The following is a 21,484-nucleotide window of genomic DNA, read 5'->3' on the forward strand; positions in this document are numbered from 1 at the left end:
GGATGCGCTGGAGTTTCTTCTGGAGCTTGGGCATTGCCGTAGTCCAGTTTGCTGCTGACAAGGGCGTGGGTGACCATTCTTCTGGGTTCCACGGGGATCCATCTGAAGGTCTTGCAGAGCATGCGAAGGGTGTTGAAGCATGAGGACGAGATGGCGTTGACTTGCTGGCTCAGAGCAAAGAGTCCGGTATGAAGCCGGGGTTGCATGGGTGGACGTTGGGGCTGACCTCAGAGTGGCAGGCCACCAGGAGTCATCACATGCTGCTCTGTTGGGGCCGAAGATGATCTTGGTCTTCTAAGAGTTCAGCTTGAGGCGGCTTGCTTTCATCCAGTTGGCGATGATGTGGAGTCCGGTGTGGAGGTTGTTCTTAGTGCTTCTGGGGCCCTTTGTAAGAGAGGTTGAGCTGAGTGTTGTCTGCGTAGGAAACAATGTTGAGGCTGTGGCATCGGACGATGTTGGCGAGCTGAGCCATGTAGACTTTGAAGAGGGTGGGGCTGAGTGAGAATCCCTGGGGAACTCCGCAAATGGTCTTGGTGGCCTTAGACAGGAACGGGGTAAGGCGGACCCTTTGGGTTCTTCCAGAGAGGAAGGAGATGAGCCAGTCCTGGGCACTGGTGAATCCTGGCGTTGAAGAGGCGTGTGCGAAGGGTGCAGTGACAGACGTTGAAGGCTGCGGAAAGGTCAAGGAGAATGAGGGCCACAGTTTCACCTTTGTAGAGCCTCATCGGTGCAGGCCATAAGGGCGGTCTCAGTGCTGTGGTTCTTGCAGAATCCAGACTGGGAGACGTCGAGTAGGCTGTTGTCCTCCAGGAAGCGGGATAGTTGGTTGTTGACTATCTTCTCGATGACCTTCGCAGGGAAGGGGAGTAGGGAGATAGTTTGGTAGTTTTTTGAGGTCTTCTGGGTCAGCCTTTGGCTTTTTGAGCAGGGTGTTGACTTCAGCGTGTTTCCAGGTCTCCGGGAAGATGGCGGTCTCAAAGGAGCTGTTGGTGATGGTCTGGAGCCTGGGGTGCGATGATTTGGCTGGCTTTATTGAAGACATGGTGAGGGCATGGGTCAGCGGGAGCTGGATGGATGGTGCTCATGGTCTTGGTAGTTTCCCCATCGTTGGTGGGGGTCCAGGTGCTCAGTACATTGGTGTGGCAGGGTGCGTTGGGGTCGACCTTGGCGGTGGTGGTGGGGAACGGTGGTGCGAAGCTTCCATGGATGTCTGTGATCTTGCGGTGAAAGAAGGTGGCGTGGGAGGCGCAGAGGTTTTGCAAGTGGGGTGGGTCAGTGGAGCTGGACTTGGGGCTGGTGAGTTCCTTGATGATGCTGAAGAGCTCCTTGCTGTTGTGTGCATTGTCAATTTGTTCTTTGTAGTAAGATCTTTTGGTGGTCCTGATGAGCTGGTGATGTTTACAGATGGCTGATTTGAGGGCAGCGTGGTTGCTTTCTGATTGTTCTTGGCGCCAGATCTTCTCGGCTTTCCAGCATTCTCGATTGGAGGCATGAAGGTCTGCAGTGAACCAGGGAGCTTTCTTGTTAGCGCAGGTGTTGGTGGTTTTCTTGAGTGGAGCGAGGGTGTTAGCGCAGTCGTCGAGCCATTGTTCAAGGTTGAGGGCAGCAGTGTTGGTCGTTGGTTTTGGGTGGTAGGGCGTGGGTGAGGTAGATCAATTGGTCCTTGGAGATCTTGTTTCTCTTGCGGTGAGGGATCCGTTGGTGTTGGATTTCAGGAAGGAAAAATGAACACAACGGTGGTCGGTCCAATGGAGTTCGGTGGTGTGAGTGAAGGTGACATGGCTGCTGGAGGAGAAGATGGCATTGAATGTGTGACCGGCTGAGTGGGTGGGCGAGGTGACCAGTTGCTTGAGGCCTAGATTGGCAAGGTTGTCCAGTAGGGCTGAGGAGTTGCTGTCGCTGGTGTTCTCCGGGTGGAAATTCAGATCTCCGAGGAGCATGTAGTCTGTGGAGATGAAGGCGCAGGAGCAAATAGAAAGTGTCTGCGATGACATCGTAGAATTGAGGACGAGGGCCTGGGGGTCTGTAGAAGAGGGTTCCTCTCAGGGTGGTGTTGGCATTGACGTATATCTGGAAGTGCAGGTGTTCTGCGACATTTAGGGCGTCGTGGGTGTTGGTTGAGGTCCTGATGGAGCTTCTGTGGACTATGGCGATTCCTTTTCCTGGTTTGTTGGTATGGTCTCTTCAGGTGATCTTGTAGCCCTCAGGTATGGCTATGACGATGTCTGGTTCCGATGAGTTCATCCAGGTTTCGGTGAGGAAGGCGATGTCTGGGGAGGTTGATGTGAACAGGTCCCAGAGCTCAATGGTGTGCTTGTGGACGGAGTGGGTGTTAAAGAGGATGCAGTTGAGGTGGTTGAGGTGGGTGGCGTTGTTGTGGTGCTTGGTGGCTTGACCGCAGGTGAAGTGGCACGTGCAGCAGGAAAAAGGTCTGTGGGTGAGCCTAGGGGAGGCCTGGATGCAGGCGGTGGGGCGGCTGGGGTTGAGCATGAGGAGTTCTAGTGTGTACTGGCGGCGTGGGAGGCGCAGACGGGCTTGCCTCTGGCGCACAGCGGCTGCCATTAAGAGGAGGTGGGAGGGAGGAGCAGCTGGAAGGCGGGAGGCGGTGGCGAATGGGGGCGTGAGGGGGGTGGGGATGCAGCAGCGGGGCCGGGGAGAACAGGACAGAGCAGAAAAGGCAAAAACAGTAAACAGGCAGAACAAAAAAGGCAAACAGAAAGACGGCACAAAAAGCACTAGTACAGATAAGACATGATACAGCAACCACTAGACACCAGGGATGAGGTGGGTGCCTGCAGGTGGTGGGGGGCCTCGAACTCACGGCAGCAGCGAGGGTGGGGTCGGGAACACTAGGGCAGTCTGGTGGAGCTGCGCGGCATGTTGAGTGGTGCCAATTTGGTGTAATTCTGTTCAGACGTTTGGGCTTTAGTCCTATTCAAAAATGTGAAATTCCATTGACGTAGAAAGAAGACATTTTTTTTTTTTTTTTTTTTTTGTGGTGGTTGTTTTTTTTTTTTTTTTTCGACCCTAGCTTTCCTCAACACTTAACGTTTCACCCCGAAACTTTTAACACTACATCTGAACTGACTGAAATATAAGTTTCGAAAATGTTGTGAAGATTAGTCAAACGCTCCAAAGTTATTGGCAAAACAAACGCTCATGTGCTTGTTTTTAAGAATCCCCCGGGTGGGCCAGGTCCCGGGGGCATTAATGTTTTTCATGCGGGGGAGGTCTGCCTGGCCCCCGCAGCCTCAGGGACTGCCATCTCCCCAGGGCACATTTTTTCAAACAATTGCGGTGGGTCTGACCGGTCTCCTACTTCCCCAGGGACTCCCTGGAGCACAACTTTTCAAATAATGCAGGGGGGGGGGGCACCAGGCACCCCTTTTTCCCCTGGGGAACAAACTGTCAACCAATGCCCCCCCACAGTCCTGGGAACCACGTACCTTCCCAGGGCACAAACTGAAATGCAGGGGGCTGCTTGCCCTCTCCCTGCAACACCAAGGACAACCACCTCCCTGGGGCTTCATAAAATTGAAATTACTATGCTGTATCCAGACTTAGCTATGGCATTCAACCCAAAGATTTTGATGGGGGAAAAAAAACCTTCAATGTTCCATCACTTTGTTTCTTTACAAGTGTTTTGGCTGTTAAACATTCAGACTGCCATGGGATACTAGCATTTGAACTTTCAACCTACTGAGTGACACTCCAAGAGCTTGACTATTAGGCCAGAAGTGTCCCTGGCCTTTTCATCAAAGCGTAACTTTACTATTTGCCTGTGTAACACTTTGACATTATTGCATGGAGAGACTATTGCAATAACTTTCTTCCATACCTTTATGGGATAGAAGAGAGAGAGTGACAGACCTGTGGGGGGGGGGGGGGGGGGGAGCTTTAAGGTGCCACAGTCCTAGCTGGGTTCCCCATGTCCTGCGGGAGAGGGCATTGCTCCCACAAGCAGGGAGCTGCTTGAAATGGCAGCTGCCTGCTTGTGGAACCAATGTTTTATCTATTTCCCTGCACACATTTGCATGCTGGGAAACAAACTCCACTTTCTGTGTTTTTGCTTGGTGGAAGCTGTCGGCTCCCACCAAGCTAAAGCAAACAGATGTGTCCTAGAGGTGGGCACCCAAGGACATAGCAGGAGCTGGCCTTTTGGAGGGGGCAGTCCCCTGGGCCATGTATGGCTGCACGTGGGGGGGCCACTTGGCCTCCCACCAATGTTGTATTTGCCCAGAGTTGGTGGTCCCCAGGGCCGGGTGTCCGCAAATGCCCTGCCTTCATTCTTTTATTTTAGCCTTCAGAAGGTGGCAGTCCCCAGGGTGCTGGGTGAGGCCATAGGGCCTCCCCCATATTAAAACTTTGTTTTGCATTGAGGAGGAGGCGTTTCCCAGAGGCTAATAGAGGCCCTTTTTCAATGCCCCAGGACCAGGCCCACCCGGGGGCTTCATTAAAACAAGTGTCGAAGGCAGTTTTTTTAATTGTTTTTTTGTTTTGTTTGTTTTTTGGGCAAATCCATGGATCCACCACAACTCACAGTGAAAATTAAAGAAATTCACTGAGAAACCAAACATTACAGCAGTGTTAGGGTTATATTTTACACACAAAACCCTAGAAATTCAGTAGTTATACTTAATTATACTTAACTGACGAAACTAACTTGTGCCGTAAAGTAACTTTATGCCATGAGTTAACTCATTATCATAAGTATAACTACATTTCTATGGTTTTGTGTGTAAAACATGACCCTATAAAGTCCCTGTACCCTTTGTTTTTTCAGTGAACATTTGTGTGTGTGTATATATGTGTGTGTGTGTGTGTGTGTGTGTGTGTGTGTGTGTGTGTGTATGTGTGTGTATATGTACATGTGTGTGTGTATATGTACGTACATGTGTGTGTGTATATGTACGTACATGTGTGTGTGTATATGTACGTACATGTGTGTGTGTATATGTACGTACGTGTGTGTGTGTGTATATGTACGTGTGTGTGTGTGTGTATATGTACGTGTGTGTGTGTATATGTACGTACGTGTGTGTGTATATGTACGTACGTGTGTGTGTGTGTATATGTACGTACGTGTGTGTGTGTGTATATGTACGTACGTGTGTGTGTGTGTATATATATATGTGTGTGTATATATGTGTGTGTATGTATATATATATATATGTGTGTGTGTGTGTACATATAATTATTCCCCCCCCCCCCTGCCCAGTATAGGCAAAGCCTGGCAGAGGGCATGTGTGCACCTCACCCCGCAGAGTTAGTACAAGACCTTGGGGACCCCATCCCCTGGGGCCACAACAAATAGACTGTGGTTGCCCCAGTCCCACCTAGGCTGCCCACAGCAACTGCAGGCCTTGGAGCTAATGGGGAAAAACCCATGGCTCCTGTGGCCCACACCCTCCCCTGCCTGCACCTATCCCAGGTGTAGCAGGTGCCTGCCCAATAGTTTGCTTCCACCCAGTGGGAGCAGCTTTTCTTTCTGCTGGCAGGTGGGAGCAAACTTTTGTTCTCTGCCCACAAAGCGTCGGACTTCTGGATGGCTCTGGAAGGGGGGGGGTGACAGATTGGAGTAGGGGCAAGAAGGGGTGTCCCCACACATCATCCCAACAAACAAAATACTCTGTCCTGGGGATTGGGTCCCTGGTGACCTTACAACCCTCTAAGGGGGGGGCACGGGGGAAGAATCGCGCTGTTCTCCCAATTAAAGATATTGGCCCTGGGGTCTCCGGCCCCTTAAAGGCTCAGAGGGAGACTGCAGGCCATATATATCAAATTTTAAAAAAATTAAGCAGTGAATGTGTAATGAGCAGAGTAGGTGCTAATTTCCAATTCTGTTCAAGCTGCATTTTTTCTATACTGTTTGTAATGAGTTTAAAATATTGACTTACCTATTCAGTGCTTTCTGTCAGACTGGGACCTCATAGCTCTAAACACACACGTCAATATTTGCCACTGCCAGGATTCAGCTCTGTGGCTCAAGTTAGATAGACCACTTCAATGCATTAATTAATAAAGATTTCCTAATGTATGATGGTGCACTTACCACTGATTTATTTAACTTTTATTTATTTTTCATTTAAGCTGTGCCTGACTTTATCTGTAGCTACCTGAATTTGGAAGTTACAGAATATTGTTTTTTTAGCCCTGCCTTAGACCCTGCCCCCATTTGTGCGCAGCATCATGGTTCCCATACTTTATGCACTTCGACTGCTGGCTGAGAGAGAACCTGTAGCACAAGGATGAGAGAATGTAGTTTTTCCTAGTAACTCATGAAGGAAAGTCTTGTCTTTATTAAAGACACAGAGGTTCCTATTATGCTTTCAATTCTTGCTGAAAATGTATTAGCAGTCAAGATAGCACATACGAACTACAAATCCCATCAGGCAAGGGAAAGCAGCAAATGGGATTGAAAGCAAAGTACAAAACAAACCTACAAATCATAATGTCACGAACACTAATATCTAGCTTGACTGAACAGTCCTTTCTTATGGAAGATGTCATTAAGTATTGAATAATGCAAGAAATAGCCACTGCCATAACAAGTGAAAACAGTTCTTGACAAAAGTTGATAACTCCGGTAAGCAGACTGGAGAGGAGATGCAGGACACACAGGAGCTCCAAGGCTATCCAAACGTGTAGCAGAGATGGTGAGAACCAGTTGTATGCAATATAGAGTTGAGGATGTTGCCACAGACATTGCAGTCACTGTTAGGGAGGGTGAACATGTAATTAGTAAAAGTTGCAGTGGGATAATACACACTTTAGTGTCTTTAATAAAATTAAGACTTTTCTACATAAGTTTCTAAGAATCTACATTTTATTTTGTGACCGGAGGCTCCTATTATGCTTGTTTAAAATGAATTAACAGATGAAGAAGCATTATGTACAGGTTTGTAAAAACTCTTTAAACACATGGTCATTAGACCAGTCAGATGATCTGAGAATGTCCAAGACTGGAACCAGCCCAAAAATCTTTTGAAGCCGTGGCTCCTCCCCTGGAGGAATGAGCACCAAAGATGGAAGTATCAGTACCGGCTAGTGATATGATCCATTTGACCCAACGGGCAAGAGTGGAGGAAGACTGACCTGCAAGGTTTTCTGAAAGAAAGAAGGACGACGTTCTTAGATAAGCAGTTTTTGTTCATAAACTTTTAAGCATTAACCAACACAATTTGTGGTGATTTGGAAAGTGAGGGTAAAACACTGAAGTCAGATTGGTTTAAGTACGTCTAAGCACTGTAAACAAAACACCTATTGGAGTAAACTGTCGACCTGTCTAAAGCTCTAACATATGAAAAGTTTAATAGAAATCAAAAGAAACAGTAAATTTAGCTGACATTTTAAAATAAAGGCATTATCAGTATGACAGGAACAGCTTTACAACAACATTCCCATTCCATAAAGAACTAAGGGCCAGATGTTTGAAAGGGTTTTACCCATTTTGTGTCAAAGGGTAAATGTTTTCGTACATATGGCCCTCAATTTTGGAACAGGGGGATTGCAAAAGTTTACTCACTTCAAAAGTCGACAAATGAGCAGATGTTTGCTCACTCATTTCCCATTGATATAAAGATGGTTGATTAAAATGTCAGATCTGTACAAGTTGATTGTGAGGTAGGTTTTACCACACTGCTGGATTCTGCTGCAAGAAAATGTCAATATATGCTACATCCACTGAAAAGGCATCTGACCTTTGCCAGGACTGTTTATCATGAGAAAGGGAGGGAAGGTGTAATTCGTTGAAGTTGACCAATCCTGCAAAAAAGTATGTTAGTGCCAAGGGATCTGGATGTTGGCTGAAGAATTGGGGAAGTTGTATTGAAGATGGAAAGCAAAGAAAAAAGGACCACATTTGTGTTGAAGTGCATTGAATACTGAGGGGTGAAGCTTCCGTCACTGGAACTTTGAAGATGAGACTGCCAGTCTGCTACGGAATTCAGATTGCCTGGTAAACATTCGGCATAAACAGAAATTTTGTTTCGAAGGTACAAGTCGGCACCCTTTTGCTAGTTCCACTAAGGGTTTGGATTTGGTGCGGACTAGGTGGTTGATATAGCAGACTGGGTGGTTGATATAGCAGACTGCTGAAATGTTGTTCATGTGTGTTGTAGAATGGAACAGCAGACTGCTCTTTGTGAGGATTCGGATTACAAAGGAGCCTGCAAAGATATCTCAACAATTGATGTGCATCTTGGACTTCTCTAGCAACCATGAACCCCCCAGTTGCGATTGTACAACAAAGGGTGCCCCGTCCCGTTAGACTTGCATCTGATTCTAACACAAGATCTGGGGCTGATGTGAAGATGGTCTTGCTATTCCAGGTGTCTAAATGGTCTATCCACCATTGCAGCTGTATACAAGAATCTTGATCCAGCAAAATGTCTGAGTAAGCAAGATCTTTTTGTAAATGGCAGATTTGTAATCTCTGGAGAGCCCGATTGTAGGAAGTTGGCTCTGTATGCACTATTTCAAAGTAAGGAATAGTATGCACAGAGTCCAAGGGTTCCCCTTAGAGGTAAGATAGTGGCAAAAAGAGAATACTAATGCTCTATTTTGTGGTAGTGTGGTCGAGCAGTAGGCTTATCAAAGGAGTAGTGTTAAGCATTTGTTGTACATACACACAGGCAATAAATGAGGAACACACACTCGGAGACAAATCCAGCCAATAGGTTTTGTTATAGAAAAATATATTTTCTTAGTTTATTTTAAGAACCACAGGTTCAAATTTTACATGTAATATCTCATTTGAAAGGTATTGCAGGTAAGTACTTTAGGAACTTTGAATCATTTCATTAGCATGTATACTTTTCACATAAAACACAATAAGCTGTTTTAAAAGTGGACACAGTGCAATTTTCACAGTTCCTGGGGGAGGTAAAGTAATGTTAGTTTTAACAGGTAAGTAAGTCACTTACAGGTTTCAGTTTTTGGTCCAAGGTAGCCCACCGTTGGGGGTTCAGAGCAACCCCAAAGTTACCACACCAGCAGCTCAGGGCCGGTCAGGTGCAGAGGTCAAAGAGGTGCCCAAAACACATAGGCTATAATGGAGAGAAGGGGGTGCCCCGGTTCCAGTCTGCCAGCAGGTAAGTACCCGCGTCTTCGGAGGGCAGACCAGGGGAGTTTTGTAGGGCACCGGGGGGGACACAAGTCCACACAGAAAGTACACCCTCAGCAGCGCGGGGGCGGCCGGGTGCAGTGTGCAAACAAGCTTTGGGGTTCCATTCGTTTTCAATGGGAGACCAAGGGGTCTCTTCAGCGAGGCAGGCAAGGGGGGGGCTCCTCGGGGTAGCCACCACCTGGGCAAGGGAGAGGGCCTCCTGGGGGTCACTCCTGCACAGAAGTTCCGTTTCTTTAGGGGCTGGGGGCTGCGGGTGCAGGGTCTTTTCCAGCCGTCGGGAAATGGAGTTCGGACAGTCGCGGTCAGGGGGAGCCTGGGGGTTCCCTCTGCAGGCGTCGCTGTGGGGGCCCAGGGGGGACAACTTTGGTTACTCAGTCGTAGAGTCACCGGAGGGTCCTCCCTGAGTTGGTTGTTCTCCACCAGTCGAGTCGGGGTCGCCGGGTGCAGTGTTGCAAGTCTCACGCTTCTTGCGGGGAGTTGCAGGGGTCTTTAAATCTGCTCCTTGTAACAAAGTTGCAGTTCTCTTGGAGCAGTGCCGCTGTCCTCGGGAGTTTCTAGTCTTTCTTGAAGCTGGGCAGTCCTCAGAGGATTCAGAGGTCGCTGGTCCCTTGGAAAGCGTCGCTGGAGCAGGTTTCTTTGGAAGGCAGGAGACAGGCCGGTAAGTCTGGAGCCAAAGCAGTTGGTGTCTTCTGTTCTTCCTCTGCAGGGGTTTTTCAGCTCAGCAGTCCTTCTTCAGGTAAGTTGCAGGAATCTAAATTCTTAGGTTCAGGGGCGCCCTTAAATACTAAATTTAAGGGCGTGTTTAGGTCTGGGGGGTTAGTAGCCAATGGCTACTAGCCCTGAGGGTGGGTACACCCTCTTTGTGCCTCCTCCCAAGGGGAGGGGGTCACATTCCTATCCCTATTGGGGGAAATCCTCCTTCTACAAGATGGAGGATTTCTAAAAGTCAGTCACCTCAGCTCAGGACACCTTAGGGGCTGTCCTGACTGGCCAGTGACCTCCTCCTTGTTTTTCTCATTATCTCTCCTGGACTTGCCGCCAAAAGTGGGGGCTGGGTCCAGGGGGCGGGCATCTCCACTAGCTGGAGTGTCCTGGGGCATTGTAACACGAAGCTTGAGCCTTTGAAGCTCACTGCTAGGTGTTACAGTTCCTGCAGGGGGGAGGTGTGAAGCACCTCCACCCAGAGCAGGCTTTGTTTCTGTCCTCAGAGAGCACAAAGGCTCTCACCGCATGAGGTCAGACACTCGTCTCTCAGCAGCAGGCTGGCAGAGACCAGTCAGTCCTGTACTGAACAATTGGGTAAAATACAGTGGGCATCTCTAAGATGCTCTCTGTGTGCATTTTTTAAAAAATCCAACACTGGCATCAGTGTGGGTTTATTATTCTGAGAAGTTTGATACTAAACTTCCCAGTATTCAGTGTAGCCATTATGGAGCTGTGGAGTTCGTTTTTGACAGACTCCCAGACCATATACTCTTATGGCTACCCTGCACTTACAATGTCTACGGTTTTGCTTAGACACTGTAGGGGCATAGTGCTCATGCACTGGTGCCCTCACCTATGGTATAGTGCACCCTGCCTTAGGGCTGTAAGGCCTACTAGAGGGGTGACTTATCTATACTGCATAGGCAGTGTGAGGTTGGCATGGCACCCTGAGGGGAGTGCCATGTCGACTTACTTGTTTTGTTCTCATCAGCACACACAAGCTGGCAAGCAGTGTCTGTGCTGAGTGAGGGGCCCCCAGGGTGGCATAAGATATGCTGCAGCCCTTAGAGACCTTCTCTGGCATCAGGGCCCTTGGTACCAGGGGTACCAGTTACAAGGGACTTACCTGGATGCCAGGGGTGTGCCAATTGTGGAATCAAAAGTACATTTTAGGTGAAAGAACACTGGTGCTGGGGCCTGGTTAGCAGGGTCCCAGCACACTTCTCAGTCAAGTCAGCATCAGTATCAGGCAAAAAGTGGGGGGTAACTGCAACAGGGAGCCATTTCTTTACACCGATAATGAAGGGACCTGGAAAAATGGCCTGAAGAGGAGACTCGCTATCCTGCTAGTAATCTGAGGGAGATTACAGAACTGAAGAGTTTCAGACTTGATGAATTTTACCTTTGAAGAAAGATGTAAAGTGGCGGAGGTTGAATTTATAAGAAAACCCATAAACACCATTTGTTGAGTGGTAGAGAAGTGATTTTTTTTTTCTTGTTGATTAGAAAACTGAAGTCTGAAAACTGTTTAGAAGAATATGGGTTTGTTGAGAGGGAAGACTTTGATTCATGGTGAGGCTGTCATCCAGGAAAAAAATCTGTCTTGACACACTGAGCTCTGAGGAAATCCTCGACTGGTCTCCTAAGTTTGGTGAAACACCATGGAGCTGATTAGAGACTGAAAGGCAGAGAAGAAAAATTAAAGGTTTGACCTAACCATTGAAACTGTAGTAACTTCCTGAAGTCTAGATGGATGTGGACGGTGAGGTAAGCGTCCTGTAAATCCAGGCGACCCATCAGTCATGCTGGAGTAGAGGATCCGGAAGGTGAATAATGGTCTCCATTTTAAAGTGATGATAAACAACAAAATGGTTGAAATGTTTGAGGTTGATGACTGGCCTCATCTTGTTTTTATTGTGAACTAGAAATATAGAACTGAGGAAATCGGAATGGAATAGGCATATTGCTTCCTTTTGAAGGAGAGTAAATCTCTAGAGATGAGGAGGACATTTCTGTGGAGAACTGAGGATGAGGGAAAACGGATTGAAAAGGTACAGAGTAAAGCTCTATAGCATAGCCTTGGTCAGTGTTTAGTACCCATGGGTCTCTGGTTATGGAACGCCACTTTGGTAGAAACAGACTAAGACCCCACCTACAGGAGGATGGCTAGCAGGTAGACTTAACCATGTGAGAGATGTATCTGGAGCTCTTGTTTTTCCTATTTTGGAAACCTCCACTTTGCGGTTAAAACCGGGGTCTGTGTTTTTTGATAGGGAAGAGTTGAAGGAATCTCTGGATCCCTGATTGTTGTAATTGTGGTTGGCAAAGCGGTTCCTGCCTCTGCCAGACCTGGGGGAAAACCAGCTGAGAAAACATTGTTTAAACATTGTTGGGCCTTGTCCAAGGAAGCAAAGGTGGAAACCTATTTGCTAATTCTTTTTTTTTTTTTTTTTTTTTTTTTTTTACAAATCTCCAAAAACACCCTCTGCTTCTATGCCTGAATCAACCACCGCCAGGTTGTCCAATTTAGGGCCTGGCTTTAAAAGGCCTTTTCTGCAATCAGAAGTGTGGAATTTCCATTTCTAAGAAGACACAATGTACGTTTTACCCATAAAGAAAGATCTTCTGGATTAATCGTTATATTGTCCAGTCTTGCTGCTTCTGCCAGATCAAAAATACGGGTCAAGGGACCCACAACATCCTATAATCCGCCCTGGCATGTGGACCACGCCTTAACCCCTTTGTTAGGGTTCTGGCCAAATATGGAAAAAAAGTAAAGATGGGTCAATAGCCAGGATTACTGTAATATTGAAAGGAAGAAAAGGACAGACACTTGGATCCAAGTTTGGCTCTTGTCTGTCCAGTGGAGAGCATAATCTAGATGCTGATGACCTCACCAGTCAAAAGCACCATCTTATTGGATTTTTAGCCAAGGAAATGAGTAACAGGAGTCAACAAAGGGTGCGTTCTGCTATGCTCTGCAGAATGGGCCAAAATTGTCTTATACGTGATTAATAACACAATTCTCTAAATTTGTTATATCCATAAAGGCAGTAACTGCCTGTTCCACAGATGCGTGGATAAATTCCTTCAGGTTAACTTTCAATTAGTCCTCATTAATCTTTACTCAAATGAGAGCTATCAAGCTGCTAAATGCCCAATATGTAAAGAATTGTCAAAAGGTTTAAATAAACCAGAGTGTCCACAACAAACCGATATGAAAACGAGAGGTTACATTTTTCTTTTGTGCAGGCTTGCCAAACACCTATGGGTGGGTCTAGACGATGTCTAAGGAGATGGTCTGAGTCGGGAACTTGAGCCCCACCCCAGGGAGGTGCAAGCACTCAGAGCCTGAAATGAGACGGAAGGAGAACTTGCTCACTTTGGGTAAACTATACAATATATATATCCCCAGTGAGGGAGGGACAGAAATGGTGAAGAGCAGGAACGAAGATTACACTTCTCAAGCCACAGGCAAAATGGCTACTGCAGTCCGAAAACATGTCAGTGCACAAGGAATACAGATCTTGTGCAGTGCGGCAACATGCCGACTAAGCTGTAAGGAGGTAAATATTGAAGCAAAAACAGTAAATTCTATAGAATACCAAATAACATAACGGTATATGAGAATTACAAAGAGGTGAGAATACTTATCTTCACTGCGAGCAGCAAGAAGAGGGCTGTTCAGTCAAGCTAGATATTATAGTGCTAGGGATGTTATTGGTGGTTCATTTTATACTACGTTTTCAATCCCATTGGCTGCTTTCTCTTGCCTGATAGCACATAAGAACTACAAATTCTATCTTGACTGCTGCTAATACATTTTTGGCAAGAATTGAAAGCATGATAGGACCCCCCGGTCTTGAAATAAAATTTGATATCAGTTTGTTTATTGCAGTTTAAGATAAGTCAGTAAAAGACTAAGTATGTGCCTTAATCATTATACAGGTGCCGTGTCTATAAAGTTTAACAAGTGCGAACACTCAAAGCCCTGTGAAGACTGCATACACCTGCAAAGATATGAGAAGAAACTGCTCGCACCTGCTAAGCTGTGAGAAGTAACTGCATGCCTGAGAAACTATGTGGGAGTCACTTTCAAACGGCTCACGCAATATTTTAATAAGACTAAAATTATACTAGTAAAATAAACTAACTACATTTTTGGCTTACAAACCTTGCACACGCTCTCTGGCCCCTCCTGATAGGTAGAACATGAAACAAAAACAGTAAATAAGACGATAAGTGGCTCACTGGGTAACTGTTTCTTTTCCAACAACGAGACCATTACAATCTTTTGGTTCGTGTTGTCAAAGCTGAGGTGACTAGCTTCACAAAGACGTGTTGACATTAATTTATTGAAGTTAAGGTACAGTACCCAGCATTGCAGGGGCTCGGACAACAGCTGCCCGAGGAATCTTCAACATTTCACTTCACCCCGAGATCCCATGCCCCTCTAGACAGTCACATAAAATTTGAACATTACTCCCCCTTAAAGACAACTCAGCGATCCATAAACATGATCTTAACCGTCTATAATTGAGTTTGGTAAATTTTGTATTACTAAATGTAGTAACAGTAACTCCAGCTATGTACACCAGTTGGAAATGGCTGAAGTACGGAATTAAGTACTGAAAAAGCTACTTATGATTGGCATTATATTGCAGGCAGCCTCTCTGCAATGATGCATTTGGCTTTTCTGTGTGCTTCAGCAGGGTGCTTTCATGTAGGCAGGAACATTGCATTTTCTGTGCTCTCAGGCAGTCTTTTCCATAAGTCCTGCTGCAGGGTCTACTTTGTGTACCTTGTTCTAGTTGGTTTCAACCGTTTCGACGTGTAATCAGTGGAGGTGTATTTAGAAAAGGCTTCTTACTAAACATTGAATACATTTTAATTAACTTTGTAGAAACTTCTCGATCATGCACCAACTCCGCATGTATATGTACAGTTTTATAGTAAGTGTACTAAATGGTAACACGTTTACAGATGCAGAAGTGCATCTACATGCTGAGGCTTAACTTTATGCACACTGGTTGCACAATGAGTACTACAGTTCATCATTTTCGTCCTTCCACACCAAACTCTGCCTTCTTTCTGAGGTTGTGAAACCTAGAACATTGTATATACCACCTGTTATTTACCTCGCATAGACCAGCAGTGAGGTGCTATGAAAAATTAACACACATTAAATTGCTGCCCCCTTAGGCATGCACTAAGCAAGACTGCTAGTGTTACATCGGTCATACCCAGTGCAAAAAAAAAGGGAAACCTACATTAGGAGCCTCACTGGTGGAGCATGTGTGCATGAAATGGGTACAAAGACGAAAGTCAAGGTTAGAAGGGAAAACAGATAAAAGCAGGATAAAGTGAGGATGCCTCGAGGATAAGAATGGGGGGGCAATGGAGAAGAGGGCTGAGCGAAGTTGGGGGAGTGAAAGTAAAGAGAAATGTGAGGGGGAAGCAGAGGGTGTGGCTTTACGACCAGAGCTCCTGATTATGAGCTGTGCAACCAGATTGGAGTGTTGCTCAACATCCTGCTAAGCATTTGGAACAAGTCACTTGGGGCCTGATTTTAAGAGAAGTGGCACTGCACCCAGTGCAGCACCACTTTTCTTGTGCCCCTTAGCTCCACCCTATTGCCACCATGTGTGCCCTTATCTAAGATTCAGTGCACCATGGTGGTAGGATGGAGCTTTGCAAGATTAGCATCAAATTTTGACGCTAATCCTGCAAAGCCCATTGAGGCCCATTATAGACAATGTTATGCCTCTTATCGCCTGCTCAGCTGAAAAAAGGCGCAAAGAAATTTCTTAGATTTCTTTGCGCCATTTTTTCCAAACCGCCTAATGAGGGAATGCCCCCTTTGCATACATTATGCCTGGCACAGATATAATGTAGCGCTGAGGGTTAAAAAGTGGTGCAATGTTTGTGTTGCGCCACTATGTAAATTTGGTGCAGCGATTTTGGCCTCATTGGGCTACATCAGCGTAAACAAAAACAAAAAAATGTTGCTAATGAGGCGATAGGGGCTCTTAAATCTGCCCCTGTATCTCCCAGATCCTAAAAGGAGCATAAAATGCATGTCCTTGAGTAATGTAAGTGGTGCTCAAGCGCCACGTACCTACGATCAACGAACAGGGATCCAAACCTATAGGCAGCATATTTCAGAAGTATGCATTGATCCCATAGACGCACCGAGCCATCAGACCACCCGGTTGCACACCAGGTGCAACCTGTTATATCCACAGAAACGGTTAAAACAGTACTACATTATCTGGTGAGGTTAGTGGTTGAAATTAGTGATTCAGACTCCCGTGTTACACGCGTCTGATACTAGCCTAATACTCCGAGTTTAATCCTAAATAACATCACTGATGACTTATGTTACAAACACTACATAGAACAAATTAAATTGAGCAGGTTTCATTTCGTTGGCCACAAATGCGAGTACCCAAAGGAAATTTGGACATGGAAAATAGTTTGTATCGGATACGATCTTAATTACTGGCAAAGCAGAGTTTTGTATTTTGATAAAGTGAGAAGATACCGCCACCTTCTGTTCAAAACGGGAACTCGTCAGATTTTAGACAAAACGTAACATTCACCTACTAAAGAAACACGTGTTTCTTCGGTTTTGTCATTGCCATACTGTCAACATTAGAGGTGACTTTTTATACAAATATATGTATATGTGTATATGTATATATGTATGTATATGTGTATTGATGTATGTATATGTGTATGTGTATATATGTAAAATTTACCTACTGGCGGTTAGGACAATGTTTCCATAGAAAAAGCGTTTTTGACTTGCCTATATCTTTGGCACTGTTTGACGAATCCTCATGAAATTATCCCAAAAAAAGATTCAGGTGATTCTTGTTGTGCATGGGAATTTTCAGGGTGATCTGTCAAGCGGGGGCTGAGAAAGGGGTGGGTGGAGGTAAAAAAAAAAGTTGCTTTTCCATGTTAGTTCCCATAGGATCTCTGAACACGACTACAGCCGCACTTCTGGGCGGAATGACCTGAAATTTGGCAGAAAGGTAGGTTTTGGTGCACAGATTAAATTTGTGCATATTTGGTGTATAACCATTCAGTAGTTTACGAGAAAATAAAGAAAATCCAAATTTGTATATCTGAGGTCGTGAATGATTAATGAATATTTCAAATTTTCACGCATGTGTGTGCGTATAGAAGTGCTGTAATAGGCTGGCCATAACCTTAACAAAGCTGCAAATTACATTTTAAGGTCCCAGGACACGCTTCCTGGGGCGGAAAAACAAAATGAAAAGTAGTGTAAGTGGTCAGGCTGGAGATACCCTGACCCCAGGTGTGATATAGGGGGTTTTTGAGGGTTTGAAATTACTTTTCTTCACCACGTGTGATATTTGCAATTAATCGAGTTGAATCGCGAATAAGTAAAAGTTTTAAATTCACTCATTCATACACTCGTTCATACACGTACTCACTTATGTGCTCACTCATACTCCCACACCAACTTTCAGACCCTCATGCACCCTCTCAGACCCTCCTGCACCCATTCACAGATCCACTCAGACCCTCACGCACCCACTTTCACAACCAGACACCCACACCCAGACACCCTGTCCCACAGATTCTCACACGAAGAGATACTGTTGTCTGCATGGTGTGGGGTTGGGTGGTTATGGTGGTTGTCTGCAGGCTAGTCAGCCAGCCTCAGACACGCATGGCCTTAGATCCTGCGCAGATGGGTTTGGGTGGTTATCGGGTGTTGGCCACTGGCCAGGCCCTGTGGCTAACCCCCACTGCACACGGCCAAAGACGATGCACAGCATGAGGTTGGGTGGTTATAGATGTTGGCCTGCTTGGGATTGGCTACAGGCCAGGCCCCATGGCCAACTCCTGCCGCACACAGCCAAAAGGCAATGCACATTGTGGGGTTGGGCTGTTACAGGGGTTGGCTGCAGGGCGAGGCCCTGTGGGCAACCACTGCCACACACGGGCGAAGGCTGTGAGCGGCGGTGGTTGGATTAGCATATATAGTAATGAAAATTACTTAAGGATAAAAAAATATAGAAATTCACTGAAAAACAAAGTTTACAAGAACATTATAGTTAGGTGAATTTCCATGGTTTTGTATGTTTAAAATGTGAGGCTGTTATAGATATCTCAACTATCTCTTGCCCTATGGTAACTAACTTGCTCCCTTGCCATGCACTGTTAATTACCCCACAAATTACGGCACTCATGGCATCTTTGGTAACATTATTGATTATATCAATGTAGTATTTGCAGTAAAATGTTTGACAAAAACTGCATGGTGGGGGCGTGCGTTAGTTACTTTAGGGCATGAGGTATAGTTACTTGATAACCTGCTGTAGTAGGTGAATTTCTATGGTTTTGTACATTTAAAATGTGAGCCTAACTATACCGTCCCTGTTACCTTTGTTTTGGGGTTTGTTTCAATGAAAATTATTGTACGTCTTTAGTTGGCAGTCTGTTTACACCCTGTTCAAGTAGGGACCCTCACCCTAGTCAGGGTAAGGGTTAAACCCAGCTCAGATAACCTCTGCACACACCCTTGGTAACTTGGCACGAGCAGTCAGGCTTATCTTAGAAGCAATGTGTAAAGCATTTGCACATAACACACAGTAATCCAGTGAAAACACTACAAAAGGACACCACACCAGTTTTAGAAAAATAACCTATATTTATCTGTGTAAAACAAGACCAAAACAAGAAAGATCCAACATAGTGATATGACTTTTGCAAGAATTACTTAAAAATACAGTTCCTTGAAGTTGATAGCTCTGTCTGGGGCTGTCACAGCGTCGTGAACAACAAATCCAACAGTTTAGGCTGACTGCTGGGTCGGGGCCCCGCAAACAATAACTTCGAAATTTAGGGTGTCTTGTTCCTCACAATGAGATCCAGAGTGCGATGTCTCTGGCATCGGCAGCTGTCTGATCCGGAGGTCGGTGCAGGGGTCGTCGGGCCCTTAGTCACACACGTTGCAGATCGAACTCCGGGCTGTTGACTAAGTCAGGAGTGCTGGGGTTGATGCCATCGGGGCTGCATTGGGAAGTGGGATGGGACAATGTGACATGTGGTGCCCACAGGTCATGGTGCAGGCAGCAGCTTTGTGACAGCATCCTGCAGTGTCAGTGAGACTAGGGCTGCAGTGTGAAGTGGGGCAGTGCGACAAGCGGTGTCTCTAGGTTGAGGAGCAGACAGCGGTATTGTTGCTGAAGCACTGTCATTGGTATGCCCAAGGGGGCTCTCTGTGGTGCCCACAGGTTGATGTGCAGACAGGGGTGTCTGAAGATGCTGGAGTCAATGGCACTGGTGTCGGTGGACCAGGGCTGCGATACGGGACAATGCTGTGTACCTCAGGAGCGGTGTCCTCTGGCCATGGTGCAGGCAGTGGCATCTGTTGCGTAGAGTGGTGGTATTAGGGGGGGAGGGGGATACCAAGGTTGCAGTGTAAGCAAGGCAATGACTAGTGTGGGGCCAACAGATCACAGTGCAAGCAGCAGCTCGGTGACAGTGTCAGGTGATGGTGAGACCAGGGTTGCAGGGCATGGCTCCTTGTGGCATAGTTTGGTCACAGTGCAGGCAGCGGTGTTGACGGCATGGTGGTGTTTTTTTTTCTGTTGCAGCACAAAACAGTTTCCAGTGCTGTAGGTAGATGAATCTGAAGTCTTTCATATACCTGAGACTTCCAACAGGAGGCAAGCTGTACTTCAAGCCCTTAGAGAAACTTCAAGCAGGACACACAGCAAAGTCTAGTCTTTGTCCGCTTTAAGGCAGAAGCAGCAACTGCAGGCCAACCCAGCAAAGCGCACACAGCAAATGGGCAGTACTGGTCCTCCAGCAATTTTCCTTGGCAAAGGTTTCTCTTGATCCAGAAGTGTTCTAAAAATCTGGGTTTTTGGATCCACTAATTATACTCCTTTCTGCCATTGAAGTAGGCAAACTTCAAAGTAAAGTTTCTGTTCACAAGATCTTGCCTGGCCACAGATACACTTCAGGGGGTTGGAGACTGCATTGTGAGAGGACAGGTGCAGCCTTTTCAGATGCAGGTGTGAGCTGCTCCCTCTCCACTCTAGCCCAGGAGACTTGTCAGGATATGCAGGACGCATCTCCGCTCCCTGTGCCACTGTCTAGTGGAAATTAACAAACAGCCAACTGTTAGTCTGACCCAGAAGTGGATTCCACAGGCAGGCAGAGGCATAGAATCAAGAAAATGGCCACTTAAAGTGGCATTTTCAAACAATCTAAAAAACTAACGGTACAAAAATGTATTTTTAAATTGTGAGTTGAGACCCCAAACTCCACATCTCGATCTGCTCCCAATGGGAAACTACACTTAAGATATTTAAAGGCAGTCCCCATGTTAACCTATGGGAGAGATAGGCCTTGCAATAGTGAAAACCAAATTTGGCAGAATGTCACTATCGGGCATGTAAAACACACCAGAACATGTCCTACTTTTTCAATACACTGCACCCTGCCCATGGAGCTACCTAGGGCCTACCTTAGAGGTGACTTGCATGTAGTAAAAGGGGACGTTTGGGCCTGGCAAGTGGGTACACTTGCCAGGTCGATTGGCAGTTTAAAACTGCACACACACACACTGCAGTGGCAGATCTGAGATGTTCACAGGCTACTTGTGTGTGGCAAAATCAGTGCTGCAGGTCCCCTAGTAGCATTTGGTTTACAGGCCCTGTCACACAGTGGACTTTACTATGGACTTACTGGTAAATCAGCCCAATCTGGATAAACCAGTCAGCAATATCATTTACACAGGGAACTCTTGCACTTTAGCACTGGTTAGCAGTGGTAAAGTGTGCAGACAACCTAGCAAAAAACATCTGGAAAAACCTAGCAAGAAGGCAAAAAGTTTGGGGATAACCCTGCAAAAGGCTATTTCCAACATATATATTGATAGATATATAGAACATCTGCCACAGTAAATATAGACTGAGGTGTGCACACTAAATTGTGTCTCTAGTACATTAATTTTTTAGATCCATTCTGCAGACCATGCCCTCTTAGATGTAAAGACAAATAGGAAGGTTGTTAATACATCACTTGCAGTAATTGTCTTGTTGTTCGCCTTTTTTCGTGTCAGACTACAGTAGCAGCTAAGTGATGCTCCAGTCATAACCCTATACGCATGCATGTTGACAAATTAAAACTGTTTTTCTGCATATTGAGAAATACTCACTGAAAAGCACATTCACATTTATTTAGATTTGGAATGAGACTGAGCTTGTATACCTTAGGCTTATATCTACAGGGAGTGCAGAATTATTAGGCAAATGAGTATTTTGACCACATCACCCTCTTTATGCATGTTGTCTTACTCCAAGCTGTATAGGCTCGAAAGCCTACTACCAATTAAGCATATTAGGTGATGTGCATCTCTGTGATGAGAAGGGGTGTGGTCTAATGACATCAACACCCTATATCAGGTGTGCATAATTATTAGGCAACTTCCTTTCCTTTGGCAAAATGGGTCAAAAGAAGGACTTGACAGGCTCAGAAAAGTAAAAAATAGTGAGATCTTGCAGAGGGATGCAGCACTCTTAAAATTGCAAAGCTTCTAAAGCGTGATCATCGAACAATCAAGCGTTTCATTCAAAATAGTCAACAGGGTCGCAAGAAGCG

General features: G+C 45.9%; 1 protein-coding gene and 1 long non-coding RNA gene across 2 annotated transcripts in view; one reads left to right on the forward strand and one right to left on the reverse strand.

The window, feature by feature from the left end:
• DDIT4L (DNA damage inducible transcript 4 like) overlaps nt 1-21,484 on the forward strand; it is a 170,053-nt gene that overhangs the window by 120,555 nt on the left and 28,014 nt on the right. The gene's annotated exons all lie outside the window — the stretch shown is intronic.
• LOC138290210 (uncharacterized) overlaps nt 6,818-21,484 on the reverse strand; it is a 188,046-nt gene continuing 173,379 nt past the window's right edge. The window contains exon 3 of the long non-coding RNA XR_011202556.1: nt 6,818-7,107. This is a non-coding gene — a long non-coding RNA (uncharacterized lncRNA). The remainder of the gene's footprint in view (nt 7,108-21,484) is intronic.

Source organism: Pleurodeles waltl, chromosome 1_1 (assembly GCF_031143425.1).
Source record: "Pleurodeles waltl isolate 20211129_DDA chromosome 1_1, aPleWal1.hap1.20221129, whole genome shotgun sequence".
In the NCBI taxonomy this organism is placed as follows: Eukaryota; Metazoa; Chordata; class Amphibia; order Caudata; family Salamandridae; genus Pleurodeles; species Pleurodeles waltl.